Genomic DNA, 12,981 nt, shown 5'->3' on the forward strand with positions numbered 1-12,981 from the left:
AAAAAGAAAGAAATAAAAGATTTGCTAACCTGTCCAGAGAGTTTTTTTTTTTCAGTTAGTGTAGCTTGATGGCAGTCACTGAACGGCCAACTTAAAACTAGAAATGCTTTTCATCGTACCATGTCATTTCTCAATCCCTTATTTTATTTAACAAAGTAAATATGTGATTTTAAATATACGATTTCATATACATTTAAAAACATAAATTTTGGGGGAGCACTTCCCTGGCGGTCCAGTGGTTAAGACTTTGCCTTCCAATGCAGGGGGTGGGGGTTCAATCCCTTGTCGGGGAGCTAAGATCCCACATGCCTTGCGGCCAAAAAACCAAACATAAAAAAACAGAAGAAATATTGTAACAAATTCAATAAAGACTTTAAAATAAATAAATAAATATTTATTTATTTTTTTAAAATATTTATTTTATTTACTTATTTATTTGGTTGCACCGGGTCCTAGTTGTGGCAGGCGGGCTCCTTAGTTGTGGCTCTTGGGTTCCTTAGTTGTGGCATGCGAACTCTTAGTTGCGGCATGCATGCAGGATCTAGTTCCCTGACCAGGGATCGAACCCGAGCCCCCTGCATTGGGAGTGTGGAGTCCTAACACGGCACCACCAGGGAAGTCCCTAAAAACATAAATTTTTAATGTGATAGTGGAACTGAAAACATATTACTTCCCCAAGAGAGAAGGAAACTACGTATGTTCCAAGTCCAAATCCTAAATAAATAAATCCAATGAATGAATTCATTTATTCATTCCCTTATTCAAACCACATACATCATTCATCTTCCTAATTAAAGAACACGGCACTGGGTGGGGGACAGAAAGATGAATAAGAAGAAAATCATTGTCCTCAATGAGCATTAAAAAAGAAAAAAACGTACATAACTATAAGAGAGTATATTACGTGCCCCAAAAGAATTAAAAGAAACTAGGACCTAAATTCAGAGGAGAGAAATCACAGTCGGTCGAAGGCTTCGTAAAGAAAGCAGTACTCAGACTGGGCCATTTAGGATACAAGGGAATTGAACAGATGGGTATGGAGTGCTGTTTGGACATAAACCATAGGGTTTAGAGACCCTGAAGCTGGGCATTCGGGTGAGAGCATGGCCACATCCCATGAAGAAGGAGTAGCAGAGGAAATGGGTAGGAAGGTCACTGACACCAAAGTAAAAAGGGACTTCAACGTCAGGTTAAGAAACGTGAAGTTTAATTCTGATGGCAAAGTGCATGCATTAAACCATGCTAGGTGTTTGCTTTAAAACAACTTTACAGGAACTTCCCTGGTGGTGCAGTGGCTAAGAATCCGCCTGCCAATGCAGGGGACACGGGTTCGAGCCCTGGTCCGGGAAGATCCCACATGCCGCAGAGCAACTAGGCCCGCGAGCCACAACTACTGAGCCCACGTGCCACAACTAGAGAACGCCCGCGCGCAGCAACGAAGACCCAACGCAGCCATAAATAAATAAGTAAATAAGTAACCAGATATAAGACAATCAACTGAATTCCCCACAATTCACACCTAGAAACGGCTCTTTAAAAATAAAAAATAAAACAACTTTACACACCAGTGCCAAGTATGTGATTTCAAGCACTGAGTGGACATTTGGATTCCACCCAATTGCTTGGAAAAGGCATTTTAATTATGCGAAACTTTTGCATTATTTCGCATTGTTGTTCTAAGCTTTGTCCTTTCAGTTCCACTGCAGCCGCCATGTGCGCGTTCACCAAGAAAAATGAGAGGCTTCCAACAGTCCTTCTGCATCCCTCACCCCGCCCCGCTCTCAGTGAGCCCTGAGTGTGAGACAGTTCATGCACGTGAAATTACCTGTGTGTAACGCCGCCGAGCACAGCTGTACAGGAGGACGGTGGACCGAGCTCTCTGTGACCAGTTGTATCACCTGCCAGGAGCCGCAGGAAGGGCTCACGGTCCCTACTGGGGCAACATCAGAGTCCATCCTCCAAACCTAGCCTGAGGGCTGTGTGTGCCCACAGGGGTCACCTTTTCCACATCACTTAGAGCCACCCCATTTGTAGCAGAGCCCCTGCTTGCCCCTTTCCAGGCTTTAAACAGGGACCTTAGTCCCTTTTGCAGGAAGATCCTCACATAATGCCTCCCAGCTCCAGCAAAGGCTTTATTTATCCACTATAGGTGCTCAACAGCTGTTCTTTGATGGATGGAGCCAGAGTCCAGACCAGGGTTAAGGAGAGGTCATTTTGATGATGGCACCGAGAAGCCTTCAACAGAAATAAAATAGAACCCGTGGCAGCCTAGCTTCATCTGACCAGGGACTATTTTTTCCCACCAGTACACCACACGGAGCCATAATTCTCTGTCTAGTGAAAACATCAGCCCCTTTTACATATTCATTAAAAATAATTTTTTCATTATTATAAAATGCTTTTAATTTTTTATTACCTAGTCAATAATAAACATGAATCACCAACAATGAGATAAGTATTCTCAAGAAACAGTCAAGATAGAGGCTCAGTATTCCAGTACTTATGTATTCTTAAATTATCCAACAACAATCTAAGATGTTTATAATTATTATTAATGTTCACAATCAGAAGGCTTGATGATGTAACCCAGGCCAATAGCTCTCATTCTTCTAGATCCTTCTGCCAGAGGAGAAATCACAGGAGGGCTTATTCCCTAAGCATCTTGCCTATCACAGCACATGAAAATTGCTGGTGCAGTAATATTGTTTTAAAGCTATAGATAAAAAGAGTGACAGGCAATGTTGTAATCCCTCCCATGCATATAGGAACGAACCAGCCTTCGTTTTGTTTCATGAGGTAAACATTATCATCTGACTCATAAAATGACTCCTTGCATTCTAAATAAATTAATCTTGGTTATTCCCCATAATAACATATATCGGTGCACATATAAACCAAGACAGGATTTGCTAAATTATTGTTGATAGCTGTGGGCAAAAGAGCCGTACCAAAGGAGGCACATTCCATGGCTTTACCACTATCAGGAGCTCCTACTGTTTTACTTTTTTAAATTGCTGGTTTCTCCACTCCAGTAGCCAGAGAGCGTCAACTGTAGACCTGGGTTATTTAAGTCAGGCACCACTCACTGTTATTTCCAGCCAAGTGAGACAAATGAATCCTTTCCGTGTGATCATCTTCTCCAAGTTTAGCTCCCTTTGCCCTCTTCACACAGATTGCTTCACCTCCTGAGCAGGACAAGTCTGGGAATCACTCAGCAGCAATTACAGAGTTCCAATTCTCAAAAGCAAATGACAATGTAAGGGAATCGTCTAAGGATCCCCCCAGAATAGAAGTCACAGATCCTAAGAACCTACTTTCACAGAGGCCCACAGCAGTTATCAGTTAATCTCCCAGGTCTGTTGTAAAATCAATTCCACAACAAAGGAAAACATTGAGAAATTGTTCAAAATGCTGCATGCATTTTAAAAGTAAATAAATACGGTCATCTTCAAAACAACAATACTAGAAAATTAACATCTAACCACTAAGTTAGAATTGTTCGGTCAGAAGTACAGTATAACACATCTAAACCATTGTTGGGTTTACGTGGAGGATGGAGAAGAGAACCACATCGGTGGGCAAGGTCCCCACAGGCAGGTCCAGGGCGGGACCCCCAGAACGTTTCCACCTCCTGTTCAGGTTACTACCACCATTACCTACAAGCGGGTAGTTCTTCAGCTAAAAGTACCCTCCAAGCTGGTAAACTGGAAGACAACTAAATCTGCTCAATATTTACCAGCAACGACAAATTCCTTTTCCCTGACAAATATTATATTGAATTTGGTCGCTTTGCTAAGAGGCAGTGAAAGATTGGACATTCCAGAGCACCTGAGCCGTAAAGACACCAACACAAATTGGTGGTCAGTCATGTACAAATTAAAGTTATTGTGTCCTCAAGAGACAGGGAGTAAAACTGATAGGAAAGAATGCTAACAGCAGCAGGAAATATGAATATACTGCCCTAAAGGGAAAGCTGTGCAGACTGAGAGGTCGAGTCTATATCAACAATTAATAAAACAGGAGTTAATAAAATTAAGATACCATTTAATATCAACAATCAACCTATAATTAACACCGATAACTAAAACTGAGATATCCTACATCACAATCTTTAAAATTGGCAACTCAACTCCTGGTAGAGATTAACTAATGATTTTCTAACTTGGATTTTGCCATATATTTTTTTAAAAGCTTAAGAATAAAATTGTGCCCACAGAACCTTTTCTTCACTGGCCCTCACCCCGCCATTCAACTGGCTACTCTCAGCTCCTTGACCTCCGGGACACCAAGACCCCCAGGCTGTGTTTCCTACCCACTGTATTTCACCTAACAGAAGAGCCACTGATTATTAGATGCACTGTTATCTTTCGGGCCTCAAAGAAAGAAAAAGAAAAAGGCCAAATCTAAGCCTTATCACAATTCATTGTAATTAACAGGGTCTACCTTAACTCTTAGTTCCTTCGGATCCCAATGTCACCGCCCTAGTCCGGGTCTCTGCGTAGCTCACCTGGACTCAGCAGACCACCCAGCTCGCCCCCTTCCTCTCCCACTCCAGCCTCTTCTCTACCCCACTGCCAAAGCGACAAGTTTTTCAATACAAGTCTGATCACACCATGCTAATGGGATCACTCTGGGCTTAAAGACCTAACTCCTTCAGGGAGGCTCCAAGATCCCGAATGATCTGACTTCTATCACCTCCTTGCCTCACCCCTCAGCAGCTTCTTAGTCAACCTCTCACCCCCGATCCCATCCCACCCGTCTCGGTTCTTCACACACCACGCCCTCCCCACCTCCAGCCCACACACGCTCTGCTTCCTCCATCAGCTACCCCTGCTTCTCCGTCTCGCCTCGTCCGTCCACTTTGTCTGTATTCACCCCTCAACCCCACGAGCACCTCCTCAAGGACAGACCCCCTGTGACACGTCCCACCGCCTTCTGCGCTAGGCCTGCATAGGCCTTTGTATACCCGGAATGACTGACCTAATTATCAGCTTAATTATGTGTCTTTCCACCTTGAAGTTCTATGATGACAGGGATTCGTTTTCATCAGAGCGGATTCCCCAGTGTCTAGCACATGACCTGGTATGTGTAGGTGCTCCGTGTTGGTTGATGGACCAAAAATTGTGGATGGTGGCCAATGCAGTTCTACCAAACGTTATTTGGCAGAAACCAGTTTTTGCTGCAAAATATTAATAGGTGTTCTAAGGAAGAGGTTCTCAAAGTGTGGTGCTGGGCACACATTAAGCCTTTAATAAATCTTAGGTGTGCTGCTGCTGTTGATTACGAAGACAACCACAAACGCAACAATACTGTAACAAAATATCATAAGAGGATTCACTTTTTAAATACTCCGTGACTGAGGTCTCTGCGGTTTTCATCCAGACAAGTGTCTCATAACCATATTAACTGTTGATTCTAAAACCCCAGGACAGGAAGACAATCCCGGGGCCAGTTTAAAAGGCCGATGATCAAGAACTGATGCTGACAACAAATGCTGTCGGTGAAGTGTATTTTCCTCTCACTTATAAGGATAAAAATGGATTATCTGCAAGTGCGATAGAAGAACAACATTTGTTGTCTTTTACATGTTAAAGAACATAACACATGAGCTACAGCAAAGAAATTACTTTTCTCATTTGCCAACTCCAGGGATATCTGGTCATTTGTAATAGGACAGGTATTCTCCAGGGAAACGTGCCCTGGACACACGGTGTAACCATTTCACATCAGAGAGTCCCCAGCTGGCCATCATGTTCCTAGCTGATTACTTGGAATTTGCAATGAATTTTCCCACAGACATGAAATTCGAAGACACGGTCTTAGTAATTTTCATACCAATAGTACCGTGGTATGCGTGACACACTGTGGATTAATAGGCTTTATGTACTATGACATGATGCAAAACACTGTGGAAAAAACAGGCTGTATGAGCCCATTTTGGAACCTAGACACATTTATTAGAATAAGGTTTCTATGAGAAAATAGGTCCCAGGGCCCAGGAAGACCAGAAGCAATGAAAACGCAAGCCTCCCCTCACTTTCTCCCCCTCCACTCCACCTCCACCCCAGGACGGTGGCCACAGCCCCAGGTAGGAAGGCAGCCCAGGGACCCAGGTGCACCCCATTCTCACCCCAGCGTGTCATTCACCACCCAGAGCCGAGGCCCCCCAACCTCCTTACCTCCCAGCTCTGGCAATCTCAACAAAACATGAAGGAAACTGCTCATCCAACGCCGGGAGACGTGCCCCCTTCCAGGTCCCCCTACTCACCACTCACCTGGCCCAGCCCCCAGCCCTTAGTCCCCAGCCCCAGCCCAGGCTTCCAGCCTGGTTCCCAGATCCGCTTCCTAGCCGCAGTTCGGCCCAGGCAACGGCCCTTCTCCCCTTGGCGGCGCTCTCAGACCCACGCCCCAGGCACGGAGTCCACGCGGCCAAGCCCCCCTCGGGCCCCACCGCGCTCCCCCAAACAGACACCCCCAAACAGCCCGGTGAGCTCCTACTCCGCCTCCATCTCCAACACATAACGCCTTTCCTCCTGGAGTCCTGGGAGTCCTGGGGCACAGGCACCACCTCGGATCCCGATCCCGATCCAACCCTGGGGCCCGGGCGCGTGCGTGCACGCACCACACACATCATACACACACGCACTGCAACACACCACACACAGATCATACACACAAACACCAACACGCCACACACATCATACGCACACACACCAACACACCACACACATCATACACACACGCACTGCAACGCACACCACACACATCATACGCACACACACCAACACGCCACACACATCATACGCACACACGCCAACACGCCACACACATACACACACACACCAACACACCACACACATCATACACACACGCACTGCAACACACACCACACACATCATACGCACACACACCAACACGCCACACACATACACACATACAACACACGCACACCACACACACACACACACACACACACACACGCAGCAGCGGGCTCAGGCAGACATCGGGCGGAGAGTGAGTGCCGGGGTCAGGAAGGCGGGGACACACAGGACAGTGTCGGGACCCACGAGGAGAGGCGCGGTGGAGAGGCGCGGTGGAGCCGGGCGTGAGGGCGTCCTGGGGACGGTCGGCAGCTCCCTCGGAACCGCGAGCTGGAACCGCTGGGGAGGAGGCGCTGCGCCCGCGGGGAAACCCAGGCCGGCCAGTGACCTTGACCCCGGCCCGCGCGCTCCCGACCCTCCTCGGCATCCCGCCCGCGGCGCCCATGCCGCCTCAGGGGCGCGCCCCGCCCCCGCGAGCGCGTCCCCGCCCCGGGGCCCCGACGGCCGCGACCCGGCGCCCGCGCCACACAACCGGGGCCCGGCGCCCCGCCGCCACCTCCCCGCGGCGACACCCCTGCCCACGGGGACGGGGGGCACGGGAAGAGAGTCTGGGCGCCGGTCGTCGGGGTCGGCCCTCCGCTCCAAGTCCAGGGCCTCCCTCTCACCCACGTGGTCAGCCTTCACCAGGGTTTCCTGCGAGGGACGCGGACGCCTGCAAGGCGCGGGGGAAGGATCGCCGCGGGGAGCCGAGAAGCCCCGTCCTCTCCGCCGGCCGCCCCCTCCCCCCCCCCCCACCACTGTCCCCACGAAGGATTCCCACCAGAGTGACAGCCCGCAGCACCGGACACACAGCAGGTCGCCGCGGACGCTGCGAGCAGCCGGGCTCCTGTCGCCCGACGCCCCACGGCCGTCCTGGGCCGGTTCCCCACGTCGCCGCCCGGCGAGTCCCCTGCGGGCGCCCCCGGGCCTCAGCCGTCGCGCTGCGGCCACAGCTGCCTGGGGGGAAACCGCTTCCCCGCCGGAGGTTTAAAGCCGACGGTGTTTGACGACACCCGCGCAGCACGCGCGCTCCCGCCCGCAGCCCTGCCCGCAGCCCCGCGCGCTCCCGGCCCCGCGCCCGCGCCAGCTCCGCGCGCCCCCGCCTGCCCCGCGCGCTCCCGGCCCCGCCGGCCCCGCCCACAGCCCCGCGCGCCCCCGGCGGCAGCCCAGCCAGCGTTGCGGGGAGCGAGCCCGGAGCGCAGGGCCGGCCGGCGCGCGGGGCCGCGGGGCCGCGGGGCTCCCCAGGGGACGAGGCGGGGGGCGAGCTTTCGCAAAAGGAAAACCGAAAATGATCACAGGCTTCTCCGAGCCTCCCTCGCCTAGAAGAATTGCATTCACACAGCGGAGAGCCGCGAGGTACACAGCCGCGGCGGCAGCGCTATTTTGAGGGCGATTTTCATTTACGCCTTCCAAGAATGACCATCCTGACCATGGCACCTGTTAGAAAGGTTGTGCCTGCTCCAGAGGAGGTTCAAGGTAGAGTTCACCAGGAGTCCACCCGGCCTCCCGGGCTCGGAGCAGAGAAAGGGGCTTGAGTGGGTCCCCAGGGGGTTCCCAGCACCTTCTGCCCCGGGCAGACGCCCCTCGCCCGCGGGGGGTCTGGGTTAGAACTTCAGTGTCCTTTGTACTGTGACCCTCATCGGTTAAAATTCTTATATTTTGGAGACACTTGGTGCCCTTGGTTTGGTTTTATTTTTTAATCGATGGTCCCGTATGGACTTCTATTAATAAGGCCCTAAATCAGAGGCCCGCTGGAGACCCCCAGACCCCTCCGGCTGGAGCCTCAGAGCAGGGAGCAAGGGGGAAGCGGCCTTCCTTCCAACAGTCCGGCCCCGCCCAGGCTGCGGGCTGGGGAGGTGTAGGTGGGCCTTGGTCCCCACACGCGCACCTGCTCCGCGTCGGGGACGAACACGCTGCCAGTTTCCCTGCACGCTCCCATTCCTGGGTGAAACCGAGGGGAACGTCCTTTCCAGCAGTCTTTTCTACCAGGAGAAGGGCCATTTCTCTCTAAGTAAGCACCTCACGGGGATTCCCATTAAATAAAACTGCTTGACGATGACCTAATTTGTTCATTGAAGAGGATAAACTCGTCCTATCCATACATTATTTTTGTTATGGTTTCCGTTGTTAAATTATACATAAAAGGCCACCAAGCCTACTTTAGAAATGCAACGTTTTCAGAACATGAATCTTAATGAGATCCTTATTATACATGGTGCCTGAGAATGTGCGTTATTTTAGATGCCTCTTTATGTTTTCACCAATCTGTAATCCTAAAGGCGCTTTCTAAAAACTGTTGCAAAATGCATTTTCTTAGATTATGTTCATTCACTACCTTAGACCGGCCTGTTGCCTTTTTGGTTTTAGGTTATTTTGGGGTGAACGAAAGATAAAATATATAATTAAAAGAGGTTTTCCAAAATCATGCACCCTTTCATGCCCATCACCTGCAAATTAAGCCCCTTTACAGTTTCGCCTTTCCTAGGTCCACTCTTCTTCTGTAGACCTTTCCCACTTTTCCTCTGATAAAGTCTTTTCAAACTTGAACAAATACATAAACGCGTGTTTCCCGAGGTGTGGTTCTTTGGACGCCAGTCCTGCAAGATCATCGGTGGAAAGAAAATTGGCCAGCGCACCTGGGAAACCCTGCCCCTTCGCCCCTTGGGATGTTTACAGATCACATTAAGGCTCTCAATCAAGACACCTGCAGAACTTGGTGTAGCCCCGCATTTCTCAAATTTGCATGTGGAACCTGTATCCAAACAAGGCTCATTAACATGCTGTGGAACTTTTATTTCTAGGATTACATGTTGGGAATTAGTGATTTAAACCATCTAATATACAGAATAGGTCACCTAAAACTGGGATAAGTCAAGATGCAGCATAAGAATTTTTTTCAGAGAATGAAGGGGAAGCGGACCCTAACTGCCATTTGTGAATTTCATAAATCCACTGAGTTAAAAAAAAAGAACGCTTTAAATATCTAGGTGAACAATCAATAGATGAATGGATAAGAAGATGTGAGATAGATATATGTACACACACACACACACACACACACACACACACACATATATAATGGAATATTACTCAGCCATAAAAAGGAATGAAAGTGCCATTTGCAGCAACATAGATGGACCTAGAGGGTATTATGCTAAGCGAAATACATCAGACAAAGACAAATACTGTATGATTTCACTTATATGTGGAATCTTAAAAACAAAACAAATAAACATAACAAAACAGAAACAGAGTTACAGATACAGAGAACAAACACGTGGTTGCCAGAGTGGAGGGGAGCAGGGGGAGGAGAGAAATAGGTGAGGGAGATTAAGAGATACAAACTTCCAGCTGCAAAATAAATGAGTCACAGGGATGAAATGTACAGGGTGGGGAACATAGTCAAGAACTATGTAATATCTTTGTACAGTGACAGATGGCAACTAGATTTATCATGGTGATCGATTTGAAATGTATAGAAATATTGAATCACTATGTTGTGTAACAGGAACTCACATAGTGTTGTAGGTCAATTATACTTCAAAGACAAACACACAAACAAACTCATAGAAAAAGAGATCAGATTTGTGGTTACCAGAGGCAGGGGGTGGGGGAAGGGGTATTGGATGAAGGTGGTCAAAAGGTACAAACTTCCACAAGAAGGACCTACCATATAGTACAGGGAACTATACTCAATATTTTGTAATAAGTGATAAAGAGAAGAATCTGAAAAAAAATAGATATGTATGTATAGTTATACTTTGTTGTACACTTGAAACTAACACAGCATTATATATCAACTATACTTCAATTACAAATAAATGAATAGGGACTTCCCTGGTGGTGCAGTGGTTAAGAAACCGCCTGCCAATGCAGGGGACACAGGTTTGAGCCCTGGTCCGGGAAGATCCCACATGCCGTGGAGCAACTAAGCCCGAGAGCCACAACTACTGAGCCCGCCTGCCACAACTGCTGAAGCCCATGCACCACAACAAAGAGTAGCCCCCGCTCACCGCAACTAGAGAAAGCCCACACGCAGCAACGAAGACCCAACGCAGCCAAGAATAAATAAATAAATAAATAAAATTTTAAATAAATAAATACATTTTTAAAAATAATAAATAAATAAAAAGATCTCTGGAATTTGGAGGAAACAGAACATTTTAAAATATATCAATTATTATGAAAGTAATCTGATTTATTATAGATCATTTGAAAGCAAAAGGCCAGTGAAAAATAAAGGAATAAAAAATCTCCCATATTCCTACCAAAAAAAAAGAAAGGTACAAACTTCCAGTTGTAAGATAAATAAGTACTAGGGATGTAATGTACAATATGATAAACGTAGTTAACACTGCTGTACGTTATAAATGAAAGTTGTTGAGAGTAAATCCTAAGAGATCTCATCACAAAAAAATAAATTTTTTTTCTATTTCTTTAATTTTGTATCTGTATGTGATGATGGATGTTCACTAGACTTACTGTGGTAATATTTTCATGATGTATGTAAGTCAAATCATTATGCTGCACACCTTAAACTTATACAGTGCTGTGTGTCAATTACATCTCAATAAAACTGGGAGGATATATATATAAACTATATATATAAACTATAAACTAAATGTATATATATATAAACTATATAAACAGACACTGTGTCAAAACCCTGAAACTACACAGAATAAGAAGTTTCCAGAAATATCTTTTTTCTCCTGCAGGAACTACAACCCAAAGTGTAGTAGATTCCATCTTTGTTGAGTCAAACTTCCTCAGCCCCCAACTCACCTGGAGTATTTAAAACTCATCCCCTAGTTATAGACTCCTCCAGTGTTCTTGGAAGTGAATGCAACGCTCGGGAGAAGGGCCCCCAGTCCTAACCTGCTCCAGTGCTTGAGCCCCACCTTTGTCCCAAAAGACAACCCTGCACCCCAACAGGCTGTGTGCTCCCAGAAGGTCTGCATGGTTGACAAGTCTTTTTCCCTTAAGGCAGAGGAAAAAAACACGCAAACATCACCCTTGAGAACGAGAAAGTCATACTAGCAGCCTAAGGGCTGCTCAAACCTTGGCCCATCTGGACCAACTTTGATTGAATGAAAACATTTTATAAAAGGAACTCCAGGTGTCTCAAGCACCTGGCCTCACAGGAAGGGAGGAGCAGCCAGATGAAGGGAGTTGCATTTAGTCCTTTTCCATCAGAGATTCTTCAGAAAGTGAGAGAGAAGTGTTTACGTTAAAACACTTAACAAATTGCTTTTAGATACCCCTTCCCATCCATGGCTCCCACTAGCACCCTTTCTCCTCCACCCTAACCCCCCCACCACACACACACACACACACACACACTTTAAGGCACAAAAGGTAACATGAATATAACTAAGAAATTATGCATTAAATTTGTCTCATGTTCCTGTCAACACTTAGCAGAAACACTAAGCAAAAAGTAGATGTTCCATAAATACTAATCGATTGGTTACTTAATTGATCAACTGACAGCCCTTCTAAAGTTACTTATTATCAGAGAGAACCTGGACTTACACTGTAAACACTTTGTTCCTGTTTTACCCAGGAGATTATTTTCTATTTCAAGGGAGTCTCACAGTTTAAACTGAACTGTGAAAAATGGACCAAAACAGGCGGGCAGATACTTCTCATATTCTATTCCACCCACAAAATTTGCATTATGTCTGATGACATTTGTCAGATGCCACCAGGCCCTTCCTATCCATCACCCTCTCCCACATAGAACAGCCTGAAACTGTGCACACTTGCTTTCCGTCACCTAATAATTATTAATTTTATGGAAACTTTTAAAAGGAATGAACATGATAGGCAAAATATATTTCATCGAAAGCCCACTGAATGGTTGCTTTTTAAGACATAAGCACAGGCTTAATTTCATCACTAAGAAATACAGGTATCACATTACATATACCATTAAACCCATGAGTTTATCTTGAGAAATTTCATTGTACTCAGCCATATGAAGACCCAGCGTTTGCTACTTAAAACGCTTATATTGGCTAGATATGTTGAAAGTAGAAAAAGTTATCCAGTGTGCATCTGGTTAAGAATTTGCAATCAAAGACCCATGCTTCTCATACTTTCACAGAAAATGAAAGTG

Source organism: Eschrichtius robustus, chromosome 3 (assembly GCF_028021215.1).
Source record: "Eschrichtius robustus isolate mEscRob2 chromosome 3, mEscRob2.pri, whole genome shotgun sequence".
In the NCBI taxonomy this organism is placed as follows: domain Eukaryota; kingdom Metazoa; phylum Chordata; class Mammalia; order Artiodactyla; family Eschrichtiidae; genus Eschrichtius; species Eschrichtius robustus.